The sequence below is a fragment of the Falco biarmicus genome, chromosome 7, assembly GCF_023638135.1.
Source record: "Falco biarmicus isolate bFalBia1 chromosome 7, bFalBia1.pri, whole genome shotgun sequence".
NCBI lineage: Eukaryota > Metazoa > Chordata > Aves > Falconiformes > Falconidae > Falco > Falco biarmicus.
In genome coordinates this window covers 32,980,425-33,004,523 of record NC_079294.1, presented here as the reverse complement: position 1 = coordinate 33,004,523, position 24,099 = coordinate 32,980,425, and positions in this window count along the sequence as shown.

Sequence of the window (24,099 nt, the reverse complement as noted above, 5' to 3'; positions counted from 1 at the left end):
TCCTTTTTGCTGTGTAAACCATTCACCTCTCATCCTCAGTTGATATGGAGGACACTTTGTTGCCTTCTCTTACATAGCAAACCTTCAGAGATGTGAAGACTGCTATCATTTCTCCTCTTCCCTGTAGCTAAACAACCCCAAATGTTTTAGCCTTTCTACACAGCTCACATTCTCTAGACCTCATGAGCTTTTCTCGACCTCTTTTTATTTTCCTCTGTACTTCCTCAAATTAATGTGCAACACTCTTAAACCAAGGCCTAGAATGGGATATTATTCATACTATTCATGAAGTACAGCCTTACAAGTGCTAAGCTGAAACTTTTTTGCTCTATAAATAATGAAAAAAAAATGCTTGTATCGAAAAAGAGAATAAATCATCTGAGCCTACACCGCAACAAGTAAGTGAAAGTTTCTTCTAAAGAACTTACAAATAACAAATGTGGCACAGTGACATGGGCAAGAAACAGCATTAAGAAAATTTGTAATAAACAAATATAGCAACACCGTGCATTCATTCTTAATAGATGCTACATACTCTATTCCTGATAATAAACCTAAAACAAAGGTAATGAGGAAGAGATGTTGGGGCTCCGTAATTCAGTATTTGAAAAAAACAGTATGTTTGGTTACATACTGTAAACACACCCTATATTTATTAGAGCATGAAGCCCCTTGATAAGCTGTACTGAATGGTGTATCACTGTCCAAAGTGAACATCTCACAGAAGTATCAATGTTTTTGACTGAGCTCACCTGTCAAAACTGATCCGTCTTTTATGGACACCTATCAAGTCAAATAAACCATTATTTAATCAAACCAGATACATTGACTAAGTAATGAATGAAATCACCTATCAAATCAGACGCTGAATGAGTTTAAAAATACCTCCAGGAGGGACAGACTTTTTTTGCTGTGGCAGGTCTCCTACTCAAAGGTTTAGTATTTTTTTCTAATCTTAAGGAAAGCCTCACCTGCTTTAGTGAAAATTTACAAGGTTAGGCTTGAATTGGTAAAAAAAAATCCTTTCTGTAATCATTTGTGCAGTGGCAAATTCTTTTCACTTCATTTGAAAAAGTCTTCCATAAAGCAAGATGGTGAGGTTTATAATGGAAAGACATTATTTTTCCATAAGTAGTTGTAGACGACACTAAGATCCCTTCACCTTCTCTTCTCCATGCTGAGCAGCCCCAGGTCTATCAGCCTTTTCTCATGTGCCCCGTGCTCCAGCCTCTCAACCATCCTGCAAACCCTCTGCTGATCTTGCTCTGCTCCACTATTTCTACATCTCTGTTGCACTGGGGAACCCCAAACTGGATGCAGTACTCCAGAGGTGATCTCACAAGTTTGAAATAGAGGATATGGGCCATTTTCTTCAGCCTGTTGGTACACTTTTCAAAAACAGCTCAGGATATGGTTTGCCAGAGCCCTAGGTCTCCTACACACAGAGGACTCCTTTTAACTTTGCCTCCCAGAGAAGGTCCCAGTTTTCTTTTCCACTCTTCACTTACACAATGTTTCCCCTTGAAGATTAAAAGAATGAGATCCTATCACTGGAAAACCAGTTTGATTAGCTTTTGTGGAGATCAGTCTTGGGCAGTTTCTTCTACTGATTTTAACAGAAACTGTTAATCAACTCACAGTTTCCATGCGGAGAACAATAGGTCACAAAGTTGTTCCCTACAAGGAAGAGCTGAGACAGAAGGGAAAAGCAGTTCTAACAGTCTTCCCTCATAAACTACAGCAGAGCTACAGTAAATTTCTCCATGCTGAGTGCTTTTGATGCTTTATGCTTGTTTGGTGATACTAATTCATGAAGCACAAAAACTCTGTCTTGCTCTCCAGCAAAGCACAGTACTGCTTCTCATCTCAGGAACAGCAGCAGAGAGGTTTTGTGTCATTTCAAACGGAAATAGTTTGTTCAAGAGCATGAGGATATATATATATATGGAGCATTATTTAAAAAAAATGTAATTAATATTGTCCAGTAGCTCATCAACAGGAAATGCCTACTACCATCTAAAAAATTACAAAAAGACACCATAACTCCCACTTTCTTGGGTCTCAGCTGCACAGACATGAACAGGGTATTAAGCAACAGTATAACTGCATGCCTTCGTCACAGCAAATAAAAACTTAAAGATAAAGACAAAGCATTTCACATTTCCCTTTCAGGCAGAGATGGACTGGGATGGGAGATACTTTCAGACCCAGATTTTATCCATCTTGATGTTTCAAGGCGCTTTGGATGGGAAATTACAGGTCAGCCTGTCCTATTGTTACAAACCATTTTGCAACACATTTAGATCTCAGCTATTTAGGTATGTTCATTTATATCCAAGGCTTTGACAGTCAGAGCCTCTTCAGTCACACTGCCCATGTAATATACTTTGAATATCAGAAACAATTTTGCAGAGATCAAAGTGTGTTTGCAGATTATTTATGAAAAAGAAAAGTTATAGATCAACTCTGCTATTTGCTGCAACATTTGCACACCTCTCCAACAGTCTGGCAGGTATTTATTGTAAGATTTTAGGGGCTGCAACGCTGAATGGTCAAATACTTAAATGTAACTATTTACTGATGTAGAAACTGGAAAAATAGGTCTCTGCCACCCTACTTGGTGCTATAGCTACTGAAGACTGGGTTTACTCTTCACTTGGTCTCTTGAGGGAGCCAATATGCAGGGACTCCACAAGAAGCAGAAAGAACAGTCCAGTCCACAACAAATCACTCATGACGATCAGGAAACTCTCCAAGGAGACGCATAATATGTGCTTACTCTGGCAGCAGAGCAAGGATGAGTACTTTAGGTGGCTTTCAGGGAAAAGGAGTCATTACTGCTGTGTTATATACAGTATTTTATCTGGTAGTCCTGAGCTGAAACAACTAAGAGATTGAGCCCTGTCACTGTTAGATGGCCACAGGAATGTCTGGCTTATGAGTCTGCACAGGAACTGGACAGGGAGGCCTACTCTGTCAAAATGAAGGTGGCTCTTCACTTGTCCAGAGTGAGATGTTTCGGGAAATTGCCTAAAACAAAGGCAGACATTGAAGTATTACGCAGAAACTAAGCAGAGTTTTAAGGGTCTAAATATTGGACTGAGAATATTATCAGATAGTTTCATAGCCAAGCCTGTATCTCCACATCTTTGTTAGAGTTCCCTAAATAGTCAACTAGATTATTTTGGATAGTTTTTCTCCACTCTTCCTCTTGAAAATGATCTCTGTAAAAAGAACTGAATGCAGAGAGATGGAGAGAGCACAGAAGGTGCCTGCTCATGGCCAGGTAGTAGGAACATGGCCTTGCAGGCCATGGTTTCTGTTATCATACTAAAGACTTCTGCTATATTTTATGGGACAGCCCCTCAGATCTGCTGTGTTGGTCACATCTAAAGTCCTCAGAGCAAGACACCAGTGCTGCAGGGCAGGGGATCTCAGGCATTCCTTAAATGGCTGGATCAGCTATTACTGAAGATGAACGTACACACCTATTCAGGGGGAAATTGGGATATTATTATTCTTGGAGCATTTTCAAGGAACAGGTTGCCATAAATAGTTTTTTAGGTTTATTTTTGAAAGCCACTGGGATATTGGAACTTGGAAAGGTAGGAGGGGCCAGTCATTCATTTAATGGAAATTACAGACACATCATATTCTCACACACTTAATGATGACAGTTTTGAAACACATACCCAAAATCAGCTACACTGGCAAATGCAAATCACAATAAAATTCAAGGGTTTAAAAAATGTAAGAACGGGTCACATTTTGGAGCAAAAGACTAAGGATAATAAGAGATTTTGTGTTTTAAAGTAAGTATCAGTATATATATTTCTAGCGAATACAATTACATAATTATATTTTAGTATAATTATTATAATTGTGTCTATAAAATACATTGTAAATTATAGAAAATGTAACATTGCTATGAAATGCTACACATTTCTATTTTACAATACTCAGTTTATGTGCCTCTTGGGAAGGTGATAAATGATCTTGTGCATCTGCCTTCCAAGAATTCAGGTCCTTTTTTGGGTGTCTCAGGGAGATGTCTTTAAATCCTTGCTTCTTATAAAGAAATATAATATATATTACTATATATATATAAAATATAAAGAAAATAGCGAATGATAAATGAGTGGACTTGATTAATGTGATGATGTCATTATTAAAGTAGGAATTCTGTTCAGAAAGACCCAAAGCTGAGAGCCTTTTAACAAAAAGTATCCTGGAGTTAGACTTGAGAGACTGTCAGATTTAACAACCCAGCTTTCCTCACTTGTCAAATACTATTGTAGGGAAGCCCATTTAGAAACGTCATGTGGTAGAGCAGCTGTGTAGGTTTTCACTGGATGTCAGAGCCGGTTTCATTTGCTGTCTTTCCTCAAAGTGCTTATTAAGTGACAGTCACAATCTTCTAATATTGTAATTCTGGGTCTTAAAAGGCAGGTATGCATTCAAATTAAATATTTCTGTGCTGTTTCATGAGAACATATCTTATGCATTTTATGAACTGCAATTTAAATTAGTGTTTACTACAACTTCATTACTCAATTCTAAGTGGAATTACTACACATTAAAAAACAGTGGACTTAAGAAAAGTAGCATAACTGTATATTTTTGTCAGACATGGCATGTCTAAATTATTATCGTGCAGTCAATATGTGATTCTAACTACATTTCAGATTTTTCCATGAGACTTACAGGGAAAAGCTTGTTTTCTGCACTGTCAAAATCTTAGTCTCACAACAGTGTGCGCTGTTCTTGCTCTCATCACTGGTTGCTCTGGGTATTTCCAATGAAGGGTTTGAATAACAACCCAGCAACAGGTAAACCAAACTGTTCTACTTCCTCCAATGGTTTTAATTCAATGGGAGAGGTTGCTTAGTATACCATAGCAGGTTGTTAGTAACAGGATTTAAGGCAGCTGTCTCCATCTCACTTTGTCAGGTGGTTACAAATGCTCACATCTTCATCAAACAGCCTTTTCAGGTACCATTTCTAAACAGTAATGCTAGATGCTGCCAATATACGTAAGGCACTTTTGTGGTTTTGATGCTGATTTTCTCACATTTCTGCATGCACTGAGTTTAGCAAGCTGCATTTGGCATTGGGAATAGCAGGAGTGCCTAATGAGTAGGAGTACCTCACTCTTTAGTTACAAAATTCTGTCACATTTGCTTCCTCTAAAAGAAAAAGCAAATGACAGATGCCTTTAGCTTTTCAAACACCTAAAGTCTGCAAATCAGTATTAAAATTCAGAAGTCAAAGATTTTTCTCAATCTGCCTAAAAGCAGAGCGCCATGAGAGATTTTGCACAGTAATTTTTTCCTTCGTTCTTTCCTATCTCAGTAACATGGTTTCATTCCATATTAACACACAGATATACAGCGTACTACCTTCCCTTCATGGTTTCAGAGAGGTCATTGGTTTATTACAGGTGTTCCAAATTAGTCTTCTGCCCTGATAAGGCCAGCTGTGGTTTTACACTGCACAACTTCAGCATGCTAATATTCACTTTCTAAACCTCAGGATGTTTTATGAAGTATAGTTGCTTGGTAGTGAGTTGGGAAACTTTTATGAGTGTTTATGAAAAGGGCAGGAAATAAGATGCAACACTGAATGTGTTTCAGATAAGTTTATGGTTTATCTACATTTCCTGGCCTTGACAAGTTTAGTGCATCTAATACAGTACTGCAATAATGTTAATTGCCTTAGATATTCTTTTTAATGTGAATGTAATGCTCAGACAAATATAGCTGTTAAGGGACCTTGTATTACCAGGTTCATGTACATACCCATAGTGCCTGGGAGTCCTAGGCATGGGCTAGGACTACACTCAACCAGCCAAGGTTCACACCGGCTGTATGTAGGCTGCCAGGGTGATGTTTCCCATATCACATTCAGCACTTCTGGTTCTCTGCTTGTGGAGGCTAGGAACCCCCCCAGTTGCTATGCTCAGGATACTTTGTTCCTGCGGACCCAGAAAGGAAAGGAAAGGAAAGGGAAAGAAGTAACGGCTGGTGGTGTCTGGTTCGTCCCACCTTGGAGGTGGGGTTCCACAGAGGCACACTAGGACACAGGCAGCAGCAGCATGCTCCCTTCTCTGCCATTACAACACAGCATGAAGAACAAAACGCCTTCCCCACTTCACAAAGCTCACAGGCTGAGTATCTTGGGAACCGACTTTAATATTTACTTGCTATTACTCCATCCACAGAAGATTACTCTTCTCTGGGGAGCCATCAACAAGCCTTTAATGCGATATTCAAGCTCATTAACAGCCTGTGTAGACAGTCCAGATGAAAGAGGTCAGCACCAAATATTTGAACGTATGATGTCTGCATCTGAGGAAAAATGCAATAACCAGAAAATATCCACTCCCAGAAACAGTCTGTTTGTTAACAGGAGCCATGGTGATGGCACAAACAAAACATAAATGAATGCATTTTACATTTTAAAAGGCAACCCCCAAAGCAGAAATTTTTAGCCAGAAAGCAAAAGAAAGCCAAACACTTTATGGAGTCTGCTAGAGACTGCTATTGCTATTGATTACCTGCAGTAAAAACTAAACTGGAATGGTAACAGACATGAGCAGCACTATAAAACCTCCAGACAAACAGTTAATAGCTTACAGGTGAAAGACTACACAAGCACAAAAACTTAATTTAAGGTAAGAAAGAAGAGGGAAGAAAACAAAAATTATCACAAAATACTAAATAAGAAATATAATAAATCAATCAACTACAGTCCCAGATGATGGCTTTGCCCCTAGAGCAAAGTTACCTTATGTGACACCAATTAACTAATTCTTTCAGCCTGATAAGATCACAGAATTGGAATGGGTCTTACTCCTCTATCCCGGCTCTGCAATGTGATCATTTTTGAAAAAGTTTTTCAGTCTGTTTTTAAAGACATCCTGTAACCAACACTTCATAGCTTTCCCATAAAATCTGGCTGCTTCACTAGCCTCACCACAAGAACGGCTAACATGTACCTCCCTTCCTGCAAATTTAAACACATGTTCCTCATCCTGTCCAACACCGTAATGGAGAACAGACTATCCTCCTGGGTTTACATGGCAAGGTTTTGGCAGCAGGAGAGCTGGTCTCTGTGGGGAGACACCAGGAGCTGCCCCTGCACCAGATAACAGCCTGTTCCAGCTGGCTCCAATGGAGCTGCTGCTGACCAAAGCCCATCAGCAATGCTGGTGGTGCCTCTGTGGTAACGTATTTTAGAAAGGGTGAAAAATGTTGCACAGCACCTGTGAGGAGATATAGTGAGAAAATAGGAGAGAAGCAGACACACAGACACGCAGGCCGGTGAAGAAGGCAGGGAGGAGGTGCTCCAGGCACCAGAGCAGAGATTCCTCTGCAGGCTGTGGAAAAGACTATGATGAAACACGTTGTCCTTCTGCAGCCCCCAGAGAACCACAGTAGTGCAGAAACCCACACTGCAGCCCATGGAGACCCCACACAGAAGCAGGTCTTCTGGCAGGAGCTGCAGCCCATGGAGAGGAGCCAAAGCAGGAGCAGGTTTGCTGGCAGGACCTGTGGCCCATGGGGGACCCACGCTGCAACCATCTGTTCCTGATAGACTGTACCCTGTGGGAAGGACCCATCCTGGAAGAGTTCCTGAAGGGCTGTACCCCTGAGAGGGACCCTGAACTGGAGCTGGGGAGCAATGTGAGGAGAAGGGAGCAGCAGACATGAAGGTTATGAACTGACCACAACTCCAGTTCCCCAAACCCTTGCATGGCTCAGGGAGGAGGTAGAAGAGCTGGGACTGAAGCTGACCCTGGGAAGAACAAGTGGGAAGGAGCGGAGCAAGGTGGTTTTAATTTTGCCTTTGTTTCTCACTATCTTAATCTATTTTTAATTGGCAAAAAATCGAATTAATCCTCCTTAAGTCAAGACTGTCCTGCCTGTGATAGTAATTGCTAAGTGACCTCCCCGTCTTTATCTCAACTCACAAGCTTTTTCATCTTATTTTCTCGTCGTCCCACTGAGAAGAAAGAGTGAGAGCTGCTTGGTAGTCATCTGGCAGACAGCCAAGGTCAGCCCACCACGCCTCCTTACAGCTATCTTTTAAATATTTAGAGAACATTATGATGTCATTTGGTAGACCAGACTTACAGCATCTATCCTTTTCAGTCTTAAATGAAGTGAGTTTTAACTGAAGGTAGCTTCAGAAATATAGAAAACCATAAGCAGCAAGAGTTTTAGACCACCTAAGCCTCTCCACAGCATTATTTAGCTTAAGTAAAGCTTATCAGAAAGAGAAGAGCAGAAAAAATCTCTTCAGAAGCAAGCGATGAGCTGGCACTTCCCAGAAGTACAGTTTGTAAAATGAGCTTCATTGCAAATAACAATGTTATTATACCCACTTATCATACATAAACTAGAACAGTTTTATGTTAGTTGTATGGTAAGCAGGAAGAGCTTCCTCCTGAAACAGCATTCCTTGGGGGCTGAGTTCATACTCATACACAGACCAGATGCAGAAATTATTAGATCTTCTCAGAAGCTTTAGTTTTTGAGTATCATGGAAGTTAGCAAAGTTTTCATCTCTAATGTACTAGTCACCATTTAGTTATTTCTAAAATACAGATTAAAACTTTCTAAATTCCTTTCCATCATCATAATTTGTACACATTCATTTATTAAGCTACTGTATTATTATTCTTCCCTTTTTCCTGTTGAACCTTTGTATTGAAGTTCTGATCAGAATTTTCAGAGATTTTTTTTTACTCTTCACAGTTGTATAAACCCAGTTTTGAGGGTTGGGTTCTTTGAATTCTCCTGCTTCCCACCTCATAGCAAGGAGTTAAAACTCTTTCATCCCCACTTCTTTAAATGAAGTAGAACCCGTTGGTCTGTTCCTTGGACAACAGCACTCAAAACTTAATAATGTATTTGAGCTGAATCTTCACCAGTGAAAGGCACACTGGAAGGAATTATTTCACATATCTTGCAATTTTTTACTCTTGACTATACAACTTAGGATTACATTTCCCATTTTTGTAATGATATGACATGGCTGACCAAAGGCCAATTTATGGCGATACTAGACCAGGTATTTTTCTTCAAAACTGTTGAAGTTTCTCCCGATCCTGTATCAATGGGGATGATTAATCCCATTTATATAGCATGCCTTTAGCTACTTTTAATTTACATCTGGATTCTTTATAATTTCATCATATTTTAAAATCCATTTTCCAATTTGTCAGGGATATTTTGAAGTCTATTCTTACCATCAACAGAACATGCTGTCCTTCCTGGTTTAGTGACATTTGCAACTTCAATTTAGGAATTAATTATTACAAACTACAAACCATGATCATTAGGACATTGCAAGATGAATCACAGCTTGAAATCCCTGAAAGGAATCAAGATTTCATTTCATGCTGCCTCTAATTTGCAATGAAGGTCACAGACGAGTTCAAAGTCACTTTGGACTGGTGCAATAGGAAGCTGTTTACTTATCTCCGAATTCTTTGGTGTCGCAGGCTACTCTAGGGTCTAGTATGTGCAAAGGTCTATCTCTGTACCCCAAGGTACTATGCAAATGACACCAAACGAGAGGGTTTGATTCTGGAGTCTGTTCACCACTCACACTACTGTCTGTTTCATTTATTTTATATTGTTGTATTATTATATTATTATTTATATTATTCCATTCCCCACTAGTTCCATATTAATAAGTGGATTTGATTCAGTAAACATGCATTACATTAAGCAGGGGATTCAGTAAAATTCTCTAGGCATTCTGTCTGTCCTTTTCATTAAATGATACGTGGAGTTGTTTCTGAAAACGGTCATTACAAGTTTTGTCCATAATGCATATTTCATTAGCTATGTTATTAAACAATATGGAGAAAAAAAAACCCAAACAAAAACCAGGACAATGAGTCTTGCTCAGGGTTCTGAATTAAGGGTTATTGTCTCATACAGAAGTTCTGCAGCAGTTTGGAGTGGCTCAGATTCTGTACCCAGTCCCACAGGGCTTGTGTTTGCCCGTGCTGGCTCCTCACACGTCAGCCAGCGGAGTGAGAGCTCAGGAGGCCATTTCTACGGCAGCTGGGGGATGCTGCACGCTTAGATCTCAATTTAAGCTTCAAAACCAGAAATTTATATAATTTAATGCAAAGAGCCCAATCTCATGTTGTTTTTTGAAGTAATTTAAAATATTTTTGGGGCTAATTTTGGTGCATAGAGAGATTTCCAGGACTTCCAAATATAGAAGTTCAGGTGTTACCTGGGCATTAAAAAGATTACACCATAGGGCCATGATCCCCAAAAGCCTTGTTATCTTTGCTCTACTGTTATGGCCTCAGTGGTGTTAGCAAGGATACTTACATAATTAAAGCTGAATGTATGAAAACAGCCTCTTGGTATCAGAACCAAAAGATGAACATGCAAAGAGTGGCAAGGAGAGATAATCCTGTTTTAAGTGTATTGCACCTGAAGCAATTAGTATATTTTTTTCTCCTTTTTCTCTTTCCCCCAGTGGCAGAACTTTTCTTGCAATTGAGTTTTAAGAGAACAGTGAGTGAGTGCGTAAGGATGCTATTAAACCCTGGCTTCCCTGGACCCTTTGTTCCCAAAATTTGGCTCCCAAGAAAGCTGATCGCTTCATCTAAACTATAAACAAAAATAATTTCAGACTTCTTTTTTCCAGGACTGAGCTAATAATAAAGCTGGGCATGACTTTATTAGGTCGTGTGCCTATATTTTTGTTCAAAGAGGGTTTTATGAGTTTGAAAGTAAAAGAAAGAATCCAGGGTAGGGACAGCCACCTTTGAGCAGCAGACCTAATCTTGGGCTGCTTCTGCCCCCTTGCGACAACAGTTCCATGCTTTCTGCAGCTCTTTGTGTAAATACACCACACATTCTTGTTCACACCCTCAGCCCTTCCCAAAACAGGCTCTCAGTGTGCCAGGAGGTGGCTGTGGCTACACAAGCTGAGACACCCCCCCGTGCCCGGGCTCTCTGCCCAGGGGAAGGCAGAAGGCTTTGACCCTATAGTTTTGTTCAGAGATGAAGAGGCAGGGGAGAAACAAAAAACCCAAACCAACAAATAAAACAGGTTTCTGCTTTAACCTGAACATTTTCTTTTTCTCCAGCTGCAAAATCGAGGTTTTGCAGTATAATATAATAATGAAAATAATAATGGACAGTTTGTAATGTAATATAATATAGTACAATAAAATAACTGTCACTACAGACACCATGAAAGCATGCTGCTGTGCAGGGTCTCCTTGCTAATGTTGCTTATGTTATAGCAACTTTGAAATGCAGCGAGATTTAACAGACATGCCCTTAAATACCACAAAGCTCACATAAAAGTGGAGCCCAGCTAACCCACTCTGTTGTGACTCATTCCAGTGAGTTTCCATTACCATTTTTGAATATGTATCTGCTTAACGAACATCAGAAAGCTCCCGATAACAACATCTTTTTCCCCAGGACTTGTAGGGAACAGCTGTTTTAGTCCTTGGGCTCCGGGCCAAAGCCCTCAGGCTCCATACGGAGGCACTGAAGGGAGCCAGTCTGCAGAGCTACGCCGTACCAGCCTCAGAACAGCACTGACACACACACATCGCATGTGTTGGGATGTGCGTATACATTTTCATGGAATCATAGACTCACAGAATCATTTAGGTTGGAAAAGACCTTTAGGATCATCAAGTTCAACCGTTAACCCAGGACTGCCAAGTCCACCACTAAGCCATGTCCCTGAGTGCCGCAGCTGCACATTTTTTAAACACCTCCAGCGATGGTGATGCCACCACCTCCCTGGGCAGTCTGTTCCAGTGCTTCATCATCCTTTCTGTGAAAAATTTTTTCCTAATAGCCAATCTAAACCTCTCCTGGTGTAACTTGAGGCTGTCTTCTCTCATCCTATCACTTCTTACTTGGGGGAAGGGACCAACATCTACCTTGCTACAACCTCCTTTCAGGGAGCTGTAGATAAGGTCCCTGCTGAGTCCCCTTTTCTCCAGGCTAAACAACCCCAGCTCCCTCAGCCGCTCCTCACAGGACTTGTGCTCTAGACCCTTCATCAGCTTTGCTGCCCTTCTTTGATTGCCCTCCAGCACCTCAATGTCTGTCTTGTAGTGAGGGGACCACAACACCGGATTTGAGGGGTGACCTCACCAGTGCCAAGTGCAGGGGGACAGTCTCTTTCCCAGTCCTGCTGGCCACGCTTTCTGATACAAACCAGGATGCTGTTGGCCTTCTTGGCCACCTGGGCACACTGCTGGCTCATGTTGAGCCAGCTCTTGACCAGCACCCCCAGGTCCTTTTCCACCAGAGAGCTCTCCAGCAGCTCTCCAGCCTCTCTGTCCCAGCCCGTAGCGCTGTGTGGGGCTGCTGTGACCCACCTGCAGGACCCGGCACTGAGCCTTGCTGAACCTCATACAACTGGCCTTGGCCCATGGATCCAGCCTGTCCAGATCCCTCTGCAGAGCCTGCCTGCCCTCCAGCAGATCAACACTCCCACCCAACTTGGTGTCTTCTGCAAACTTATTGAGACTGCACTTGATAACCTCGTCCAGATCGTTAATAAAGATGCTAAACGGGACTGGCCCCAGTACTGAGCCCTGGGGAACACCACTTGTGACTGGTTGCCAAGTGGATGTAATTACTTTCACCACCACCACTCTTTGGGCTCAGCCGTCCAGCCAGCTGAGTGGACCTATCCAAGCCATGAGCAGCCAGTTTCTCCAGGAGAGTGCTGTGAAAAATGGTGTCAGAGGCTTTCCTAAGGTCCAGGTAGACAATGTCCACAGCCTTTTCCCCATCCACTAAGCAGGTCATCTTGCCATAGAAGGGGATCAGGTTAGTCAAGCAGGACCTGCCTTTCATAACCCCATGCTGGCTGGGCCTGATCACTTGGTTGTGCTGCACATGACATATGGTGGCACTCAGGCTGATCTGCTCCATAACCTTCCCTGGCACCCAGGTCAGGCTGACAGGCCTGTAGTTCCCTGGATCCTCCTTCCTGCCCTTCTTGTAGATGGGTATCCTGTTGGTTAACCTCTAGTCAACTGGGACCTCCCTGGTTAGCCAGGAGCTAATACATGACGGAGAGCAGCTTGGTGAGCTCCTCTGCCACCTCCCTCAGTGCCCTCCAGTGGATCCCACCTGGCCCATAGACTTGCGCATGTCCAAGTGGAGCAGCAGGTCACTGACTGTTTCCTCCTGGACTGTGGGGACTTCATTCTACTCCTTGTGCCCATCTTCCAGCTCAGGGAGCTGAGTAGCCAGAGAGAATCTGGTCTTGCTATTAAAGACTGAAGGAAAGAAAGAATATTGATGATTCCCTCTACAAAGAAAGTGAGAAAGTAACAAGTGGACATTTTTTCTCATATAGAATTTCATTATCTTTCCTTGATTACTGCTGGAGATGACTATCATTTCTCCTGGCCTAATTTGCGACGGCATAGATTTTCAAAAGCAAGACAGACTTTTTTAAACTGCAAGTTAGTAGTCTCAGTGTCCTTAGGTAAGCTCCTCTCCTCCCAGCCTCCCTCCAAATTTTAAATACATGGTCCAAAAATCAATAATTATTTTATTATCATATAAATTTCTCCAGAGCCACTGTAACTGAGGAACTACTTTGTGATATGCAAGACACATTACCAAAATCTCTTCTGCGTCATAAAACTATGGAGAATGAGGATGGAGACAGGGAAGGGGAAAATTCAGCCATCCCAGCACCACAACCAGCCACACTCAGCAGCATGAAAATCGTTCACAGGCACTGTTAAAGAAGCTGTGCTTGGCAGGAACAGGTATGGCGATGTGCATTAGATACACTCATCACGTGGCAAACAGCCATCCTTTTGGGACTTCTGCAGGTACTTGAACACCAAACTTGTTCCATTTTTCCTCCTACCGTGATTAGTTATTACAGACATTAATGCAAAGGATGTTACTTTGAGGTTGAAATACCAGTATTATTGTCCTGGCTGTCCATACATGAATTGTGTACTAATCCTGTTATTCATATAGTGTACTTCACTGCAGCTGTCTAAGTGTATTATTTATATTTTGGCAGTGCCTTAAAACAGGTACGAATATCAATTTATAGTGAGTTTTCTTAGTGATGAAAATTTTAAATTCATCTTCATAACAAATTGTACTCCAAAGTAGCATTATTACACCTATTTGCAAACAAAGAGAGGGCAGCTGAGAGGCTGGATGTCTGCTCCCTGCCATCCCAGCCCTTCCCTCCAGCACCATATCATAGACTCCCTCATCCCTCCCTCAAATGCACCCCGGGGTGACTCTGGGATAAGCTGGGTGCTCTGCAGGATGACTTGAACACCAGCAGATGTCCCTGCCATGTAAGAAATCATCATCCAGCATACCACCTTGGAGGAAGAACACTTTTTCGGGATTGGTTTGAGCAGTTTCCGGAATGGGCACAAATATGAGGAGCATCCTTCCTCCCTCCCCAAGACCAGTCTGTGGTGGAACTGAAATTTGTGTGCACAAGAGCATGGGCTATATACAGCTTTCCAGAATTAATGTAATATGGCTTATTACCACTGGTTTTTTTTCATGTGTATTTGAACAGAAATGCATATAAGAAAACATTCTGATGAGATCTTAGGTGATGACGGTGACTGTGAGCTACTTTTCAAAGGGAAGTAGCATAGCTGTCATCTGACTGCCTTCAGTGGCAGCTGTGGGAGTGTGTGTTGCTGGTCCACCAGGAATTTCCATGCCAGCTTCCTGCACAGCATCTTCCCTTGGTCCTTGTCCCTGGGAATAAGCCTTCAAGCCTCAACACATGAGGTCAGAGCACAGGTCCCTCCAGTCTTGCAGCCTGCCTCAGAGTGGCCAGTAGCAAATGTCTGAGGAAGGAAAACAACAGAGAAATGCAAAGTAGTCTTTTCTACTTCCTACCCTCCCAGCTTCCAGTTCTCAGGCAAGTCTTTCTCCTGCCTTCAGAGATGCCCTTTCTGTGCCCTTTTATGCTTTTTCATTGCAAAAAAAATATTTGAAACTGTCTTTAACTGACCTGTACAGTGACACACCATAGACACCAATGGACTTTGTGAAATAACATATATTCAGTACAGATTGGATTTATTAGGTTTCCTATTCTCAGCTCTGCTTCCCTTTTCCGTTCCCTGTAAAGGCATGTTTGCACAGAGAAGTACATCCAGCACAACACAGTTCAAGTGAAAGCCTGCAGAAGATGATGAAAAGAAAACAGTGGGAACAGCCAGGAGTTTCCTGCCTGGAACAGCTGCTGCATCAAACACAGACTCTCTGGCAGAGGCTGATTTTTCCTCCCATCTGCCCGTCTCCCTGGGTCCAGCTCAGGCCCCTGCTGCCCACCCTGCTCTCCTGCTAGGGGTCTGTGGCTCCACTATTAAAACAGCCACACTCTAAGTGGTGGGGTAAAAACACCAGCCTTTTCTGGCATGAAGAAAAGACTTCAGCAGACTGATGAAGCACTAAGATGTCTGTGAAGTATGAGATCTCCTGTAGGTTCCTTCAAATGTTTATTTCTCTGTTCCTGATTTATTTATCGATTTATTTCTAGCTGTCTATCTCAACTCTTTCTTTCCAAATAATTGATAAAACTCATTGCTAACACACCCTACAAATCTCCTGAGATCCATTTTAAAATCTGGACGTAATTTAGCATGTCATGTTGTGAATATAAAACTTACTCTTATAATAAAATAATAAACAATTTCATGAGAGATTTCTGCAGCGTATATGCCAAAATATTTATAGTTAGAAAACCCTGGTGCAGTGTTGCTATTAATAGATCCTGTTTCAGCATTTACAGATGTGAAAGACACTCGAGATTGTTGAATCTAGCAGTAAAAAAATAGCTTTACTTATGTGAGAGCTTAAAAGGAAAGCCATTTTTTAGTTTAACAGCACACAAGAGCAGCAGAGACATTTAGAAATGAATCATATTAAGAAGTTATATTCTCTGAAATGATCATTTGAATTTCTTTATCGTTTTCTGCCTGAGAATTTCATAGTGAAAGACAGCTGTAGAACTGTAGAAACTCTGACCAATGCCAACCAGAGGCATCACTTGGTGCTGCACGCTGTTTCTTCTCTTTGGCAAACAAGTTAATAGACAACTAGATGTGCACAGCCTATGATGCATTTCCCATAATGTGCCCATCTGAATGTCATCCAGCTGACCCACCCCCGAGCTCAAGTAGACAGTAATTCCTTGAGCAAATTAGATGCCTCATGGTAATCACGTCATTGCTTCCCTCGACTAACCCAGAGTTACTCTAAGAGATGAAACTGGGCCATGGACTCCTCCACTGCACCTCATTTTGTTTGCAGCTCTTTGTGCAGCTCCAAGAGAAGAATGAGTCAAGCAAGCTTAAAATTCAGTTGGAGCTTGTGTCCCAGTGGTAAAGGTCTCAACAAAGAGACAAAAAAGGAAGAAAGAACATGGGATGCTTTCATTAATTCCTACTTCTTCAAGATCTAACGTATTTCTCCTGTCATTAGGCTTTTAGAAGTGTTTCCAGACCACAGTATTCCTTTGGGTGCTGTAATGGCATTTATGGAGGCCTGAACGAAACTCCAGTGTATAAAACTTTCAGCAAGGGTGTTTTAAAACACAGTGATTTTGTGCCATTTGGAAAGAGTATCATAGGAAAAATCAAGAATTTTCCTAAAGTGTATTAAACTTGTAAATCAGAATATTTCATCTTTATTTCTTCAGATCTATGTAATGCACAAACATTGCCAGAACCAAAGTACCTGTAAACTGACTTTTCCAATAATTCCAAGATACAGTTGTTGTTTAGTATTAATTTTGACATGTAGCAAATCCCCAGACAGAGAAAGGCTTAGCAATGAGGCACTTTGGAAATGACATCCCTTAAATGTTTTAAGTGTGTCCTCAATACCCACTCTATAAAGGAATCTGTCAGACATGTTTGTGCTCCAATAATGCAGCTAAGCTGGTATCCACATTTTTTTTTTTTTTAGCTGTTTTTATAGGCTGCCCCTTAGGCAGCAAAATTAAAAAGCAGCACAAGGCAAAAATAGGAAAATCAGGGCTTTTTAGCTGAAATTATTCTAAAGAAAATTTTCACTGCAGAATTCCCCTGGTAGACACAACAGTAAGTTAATCACAGCAGCAGCATGAAAGCAAGTCATATGGCAGAAATATCTCTCTACTCATGTCAAAGGCAACAGAGATGCTGGGGAGTCCTGCTGAGCAAGTAGCAAACCTTTATGGAGTCTTTCAGTTTTAGTTATATTTTGAGTCACCGTGATTTGGACATATAGAACCAAAGCTTTCTCTTAATCACAGGCAGGCACCTCAACGAAACTCAAAGACCTGTCATAAACAAATGCAAAAAACCCATGAGGAACTGTGTACGGTAGATGTATAGTATTATATCATAAAGACAAATGTTGCAAGGGCAGTCTGCCACGTGAAGGTCCCCGCTATAGTAAGAGCTCAGCCATAACAGAACTCAAGAGAATCCATGTGAGAGGGAAGTATTGTTAATGGCACAGCTGCAGGAAACATTTCTGACAGAGCTGGCATTTTATTAGGTACTCCTAATCCCATCACAAAGTGGGAAACTATAATGTTAATGCAGCTACATGTTTTGTGTTGCTGTGGCTAAGGGAAAAGAGAAAGCATGGGTGGATTGTCTGGTGGATGCATAGCACAAGTGAGATAAAAATTCTGATTAAATATTTAGACTTGGGAAAAGTGATTTGGACACAAACTGAGCTGCATTCGTAACAAGAAAGTGCTGATGCCTCCTTCAACGAGTAGATGGCAGCAGCACCATTCCCTACATAAATACTCTCCTGTAGACTGTGCTTTTGTAATGGGTGGATAAAGAAGAATGGAAGTCCTGTTCTGGAACAAGCAGCTGGAGGCAAAGGGAAGAAGGAAAGCAAATAAGAGAAGTTCCTTTAGCAAATTCAGCTCAAGGGACTCAGAATATTGCTATTTCATATGTAATCAAACATCCATTAAAAGCCTATTTTTAACTCCAGATAGGACTTCAGTATTTTCTGGGCATGAAAAGAATGAATTTTGCTTTAGGTCTGTCAAAAATATTCTGACCATAAGAATCTATATGGGGTCAGGAAGAATACATACAATGTTTACATATAATGTAGAGCAAATAATTAGGCTGCAGTGCGTGAGCTCTTTCATTTCCATTGCTATGCATAGCTTTGTCTAGGCCAGGGATGGGAACACAGCTGGCCCACAGGAGTCTGTGCACAGCATAGCAACATTTCTGCAGGTTTCTGTGGCAGAACGGTATTTATTTCTTTGATATTCAACAAGATGTGAGAATTTTTCCTGCCATTCTGCCTCCAAAGGTTGGTCCTGTTCTCTGTATGTGAATGCTCTTTCTGCTTTAACAGTCAGGAAATCAGCAGCCTTCAGGGGCTGGAGCCTGATTGCTGTCTCTCTCTGAATTTAGAGAACTGAAGCTGTGACTCCTATCCCCAGCTGTCAATCCTGCTACACACAGCAGAGAGGAACAGATGATGGCCAAGTACTCAGAACAGCCAAATAACAACTGGAAGCATCTGCCTATATTAATCTGACATGAAGCAGTGATGTTTTCAGTTGTTTGGCGAGTTTGGGTAGCATAGTTTATAACCTGAGTATGGATGTAATAACACAATGGCCCAATATTGGAGCTAACTATCTTTAGTGTCACCTACCAAGTGGCAAAGGTTGGGACCTGTATGCCAAAGAGGAGCTTCCCATCGAAAAACTTAGGTGAGTCGCCAGCACACAGCAGCTCAGCCCACCTTCTCCTGCTGTGTGTAACAGTGTTGGTGTGCAGGCATATGGAGATGTGACACAGCTTTCCAAAGCTCCCATGGGAGGTTCCAGATCACAGAGTCCATAACTGGTTTAGATTTCTCTTGTATCATATCTATGGGGCCAAATATAGGTAAAGAGTTTGGTTTCTGGAGGGACCTAGTTTGGTGCTTTACTTGTTAGAAATGCAAACTGTTGGAAAATTTGCTACATAACAGTCCACTTAACAATTACATATTAAAGATAGATCCTGCAGATCTGCCTGCTGTTTCGTTCCAAGCATGTGTAAATTTCACCACCTATTTTAGGTGAAGAAGACACTCTTGTTCCTCTTAACCTCTGACCCTAAAACCCAGGTGTGCTCACTCCTGCCTCCCCTTTTCCACACCCTCTTTACACATCTGATTTACTTCCTTCTGCATTAATCCATACTATATAAGTACTATTTACAGTACTCAGATATTTGAAACACAATGATGGTAAATTATTTAGCAAACAATTAGAGGAAGGAGTGCAAACAAAACCACTAATTTCCAAAAGTATCTTTAATCGCTTGGTGCAGGCTCAGAACCCTGAGCAAATATTAAGATAATTAATCACTGTCAACATGTCAGTCACATGAAAAGCACCTTCAGTCAATTATGCAAACGTGTCCCTCATACTTCAGAAGGTGTAAGCGCAGCTACCTGCTGTTTCTGTCAAGGTCACACTTTGAATTCACAATGCTCTTCCCATAGTGTAGAAGTTCAAATCTATTCTGATTTTCAAGCCTTTGTTAAGCAACCATTATCAATGAATGAAATGCTCACTTTATATCTCAAATGAGTACTTCAAATATAACCTTTGAATAACCTCCAGTAATTGGTTGACAGATGATGTACATGTGAGTTTGTATGTACAAATTTTTCTAACAGAATTCAGACAAGCACAGAGATGTAAAAATTCATGATCAAAAAAGCAAACCAAGGCACCATTCCAGAAGACAGCTGTTCACGTGCTTTGTTTTTCAGAAAAAGATTTTAGCTTATAGGAGTACCTAATCACATGATGACAAAACATCCTTGCCTTCAATAACTACTTAAAGTATTAAATACAACTGCGAATTGCTAGTGTTAGGGGTCTTTGGGATTCCTAGCAGCCTGTGGCAGTGTGCTCTCCCCCGCCCCCACATAAGCCATAACCATCACAGTGGAGTGATGGCTGCACCCAGCTTACTCGGGACTTTGGGGGATAGATAGCAACATGGTAGCCAAGGGCTGTCTGGAACAGAGGCCCAGACATCTTGCTGGTATACAAATATGACGATAAGTCAATCATCTTACTCTATAAATAGTGGACAGCCCAGGGCCCCTTGAGCTCTCTGGCACAGCAGCGGGCTGCACGCCAGGATCTCCCATTGAGTAGGGATGCCTCTGTAGGTTACTCCTCGAGGTTGAGAGGTTCCTTGCCACAACAGATTCTGGGTAGGCAATTAATAGCATGCTAAACTTTGAAATATTAGCTAAGTGATATAAAGGATTGGTTGCACATATGTAATCCTTTAGACATAAACCACTGACCAAGTGTGGGACTAGGGGTGGATCCAGACACAACTAGACTCTGAGGAGTTTAGAAAGCAAGGGGGTCCTTTCTGAACCTCATGACTCAATGGGAGGGTCTCTCTGACTGTTTTATCTGACCCTGTCCACTATGCAGTAAATAATCAAGTGTACCTTGCCATCAAATCTCGCTAAACCACTGTTGCATTTCCTACTGAACTTTAACTCACTACTTTATATCAATAAAGTATATTGCTGCTTCTTTCTTACAAGTGAACTGCAACACTCCATCTGTGACACATCCATATATATGTATATATCTATATATAAAAACAGACATCCATAAGGGATGCTTCTTGATGTACACCAACATTCTCACCAAGAGAGCACTCTCCGAGAGGAAAGCAACTCCAAAACCCCATCTTCATTCTGGTACATCCTTATAAACCTCCCAGGAGGCAGCAAGTACCTAAACTTTCTTGTCCCTTTATTATCTGTCTTCCTAACTTAAAGCTATAATCCCACTTTAGTTCTTTTGCTGTTGAGCATTATGTATTTGTAGTTATCCACTATTGCTTTTAAATACAGCACAAGTGTGTTTTCATGCATTCCTGTGAGGTTTCATCGCTCTGACTTCTTAGCAAAGGAAAGCAGCATTATGAAGATAGAGCTGCACAGTTTGTTTTCTGGTACAGGACTCTACAGAGATCCTGGCATAGTGATTTGCATGTGGAGTGCTACATGTATTAGTGCTAAGTAAGAAGATGAGCACAGAGTGCCTCATTACCTTGCTCAAGGAGAGGATGTCTGTGTGGCTGCTGTGCCAATTCTGTGACACACAAAAGGGAGTGCAAGGATTAGGTTTCCAAAGAAATCAGGCATCCAAATGGAGTGCAAGGATTAGGTTTCCAAAGAAATTAGGCATCCAAATGCTATTTCAGTGTTACTTTGATTGTATTTATCACATTAAATCCTCAACCTCCATGGCTCAGGCACCGCCTAGCATCCCAATGGCGAAGTCTATGATTCAGACTTCTTGTTTCTTAGGAGCTCATTTTCTACCTGTGACAGAAGGAATTAAAATAAATAAAATCTTAGAGCATCTAAGCTTAAGTAGCTTCACAGGGCTCTGAAATTACTCTGTCTTTGCTAACCCTGGAGGAGGAGGCACAAGGAAGCGCAGCATGGCCTCCCCTCACTGCCTGCCCATCAGGCTGGAGGAGAGCCAGCGACACATCTGTGGGCTCCCGTGGCTCAGGCTCAGTTGCACAGTCCTCTGGCAATGCACTGGCTTAAGTCCCCGTTTGCTCAGGGCCTCTGCATCACATGGAAGCCCAACCCTGGGACTACATTTTGGAGACTCACTTGTGATGTGTCTGCTAATTTTTTTGTCTCCCTGGAGTGCTTTGCACTTGCATCCTCAGAGTTTGGAGGCTACCCAAAGGAAATCAGAATTAACCTATATGCATTTTGGACTCTGGAGCTGATGCTGCATTTTGGGCATATGCAATGAATGGTGATTTTACACCCCAGAGCAGATTTACTGCAGGATCCCTTTCTCAGGGTGAGAAACAGCCAGACTTCAAACAAGGGGACACAGCTTTTCAGCACCTGTATGCTTGTAACACCAAGAATGGTAAGGGCTCTCTGGAGACAGGCTTCACTGTACATTAACTTTTGCAGTGTGTCAGCTTTCCAGTGTGGTTGGAGGAGTCCCTGTGGGAGCTCAGGGTGTTAGGACAAAGCACACCAACAAGACAATAAAATTCTCTGGACTAACTAATGTAAGCCTGGTTGACTCTTCCCTGCTAAAGGCATTCTGCATCTTTATATGTCTCAATGACTTAAAAGGGGTTGGGCATCACTCACACAAGCATGAATAGACATGTTTGGTGCAGAGGCTAGCTGGAGCTCCCTGTAGAAGTACAAGTTCACCACTGGGCAGCAGCAGAAGCAGCAGCTGGGACAAATGAGAAGTCATGCTTTGAGGTTAACATCGATCCGAGAGAAATGGTTTTGTACGTACCATGACATCATCAAGTAGTTTTGAAACTTTCTAAGGGATTAGGGAAGAGATCAAGAATGAAACTGGCTCCAACACAGGAGGGACAGTAGGCTGGCTTAGGATGCTCAACAGGGAGGTCTGCTTCACAGTCCTATGTGACCACGTATGCAGTTTCAGGAATAGTGATTTTCCACACTGAAACTGCATATCTAGCCTACAAATTATTCAAATCAAAATAGGTATCACTCTCACTGCTGGCAGGGAAGGACTGACCAGGAGCCTAAAGAGAAAAAAACACTGAGCAAAGTTCTGCTATTCAGAGAAACAGATACCATGGGGAAGGTATTCAACTGCCTGAAAACATCAACCGGAAGCAGCATCTGTCCAATGAAAATTCAGGCAAAAAGGTGTCTGGGATCCTGTGACTGGTGTGTCTGGGTCTGGGACCTTGTGACTGGTACAGTGAAGAGGTAATCTTTTTCTTTCAGATCCTTTACCTTTGAAGGAGCAAGGCAGCTGTTAGCACTGTAGGACCAGTCACAGACTTGGGGCCTCACTATAGCCCTCCAGCAGATAAAGTGGAGTATTATAGGCTAAATATTTTGTGACCTGGTGCTGTAGTAGAAAGATGACCTCCAGTGAAAAGGAATTATTGTCAGATTACTGTTCAATAAGACTTCATTCTTCATACATGCTCTTAGATGTCTTCTCTAGTCACGAAAAAAATTGCTGCAGTAGGGCAAGCACTCAAAAAATTGCTTGTCTTTGTGTCTTTTTTCAATGTCCAGAGAAGTGGATATTTTAAAAAGAAATGGAAGTCAGAAGGTATTTAATATAGACCATTACTCTCTGGTACTACACATGCATCATTATGCAGTATTAAAGTGACTATTTCCCACTCTTGTGCACAGACTTCAACATTCATTTGTGTTCAGCTCTTGCACTTAAATTACATTTGCACCATCCTTCTGAAGAGAATGGATTTTGTAAAGGGACTAGACTCTGCTTGTACCTGCTCCTACTTCCTTAATGTAGCCAGAATGGTATAAGGAACATTAGTGTACACTAAGTTTAATCTGTGTTAAAATGTCCGTCTTTCTCAGAGGAAGAGATAGATTACTCTAATATGCAAGGTTTTGTAATAACAAAATGTCTCACCTAAAATTGCAGCTTAGTTGGTAGATTGGGTAGAAAGAATTATTCCCATGTAGATTCTAAGGTTGTATTTTAGTAAATGTTTAAAATAAAGGGAAGGCTACTTCTCATGTAGTTTTGCTTTGTTCTAATGAAATATTTATCATGCTGTAATTGCAGTCCATCCCTCAGGCAGAAGGATACTGTCAGCCATGTAATAAATATTCTACTATGTCTCAGCTGGGCTTTTCGAAAAGAAAACTCTTGGTAGATAACAGTTGTTTGATAATGGCCAATTCTGAGCTGACCACTAGGGGTTTTGTTCACTAAATGGATTTTAGAAACAGCAGGTGAGTAAGATGCAGCACACATCGCCACAATTTACTAATCATTTATACATTGGGAAAATTTTACTGACTACGCCTCACAGAGGAGAAACAAGCCATATGAGTCAAGTCACCAAGTTACTTCTCAAGTGCAAAAGCACTTCATAAAACCACTTTAAAAAAATTAGAAAAAACTGTCTTGGGGTGGGGGTGGGGAAAGACATCAAAGCTCGAGAGGGCAACATGCAGAATTAAATCCTGTCCCTGCTGCTGTAGCTCTGCT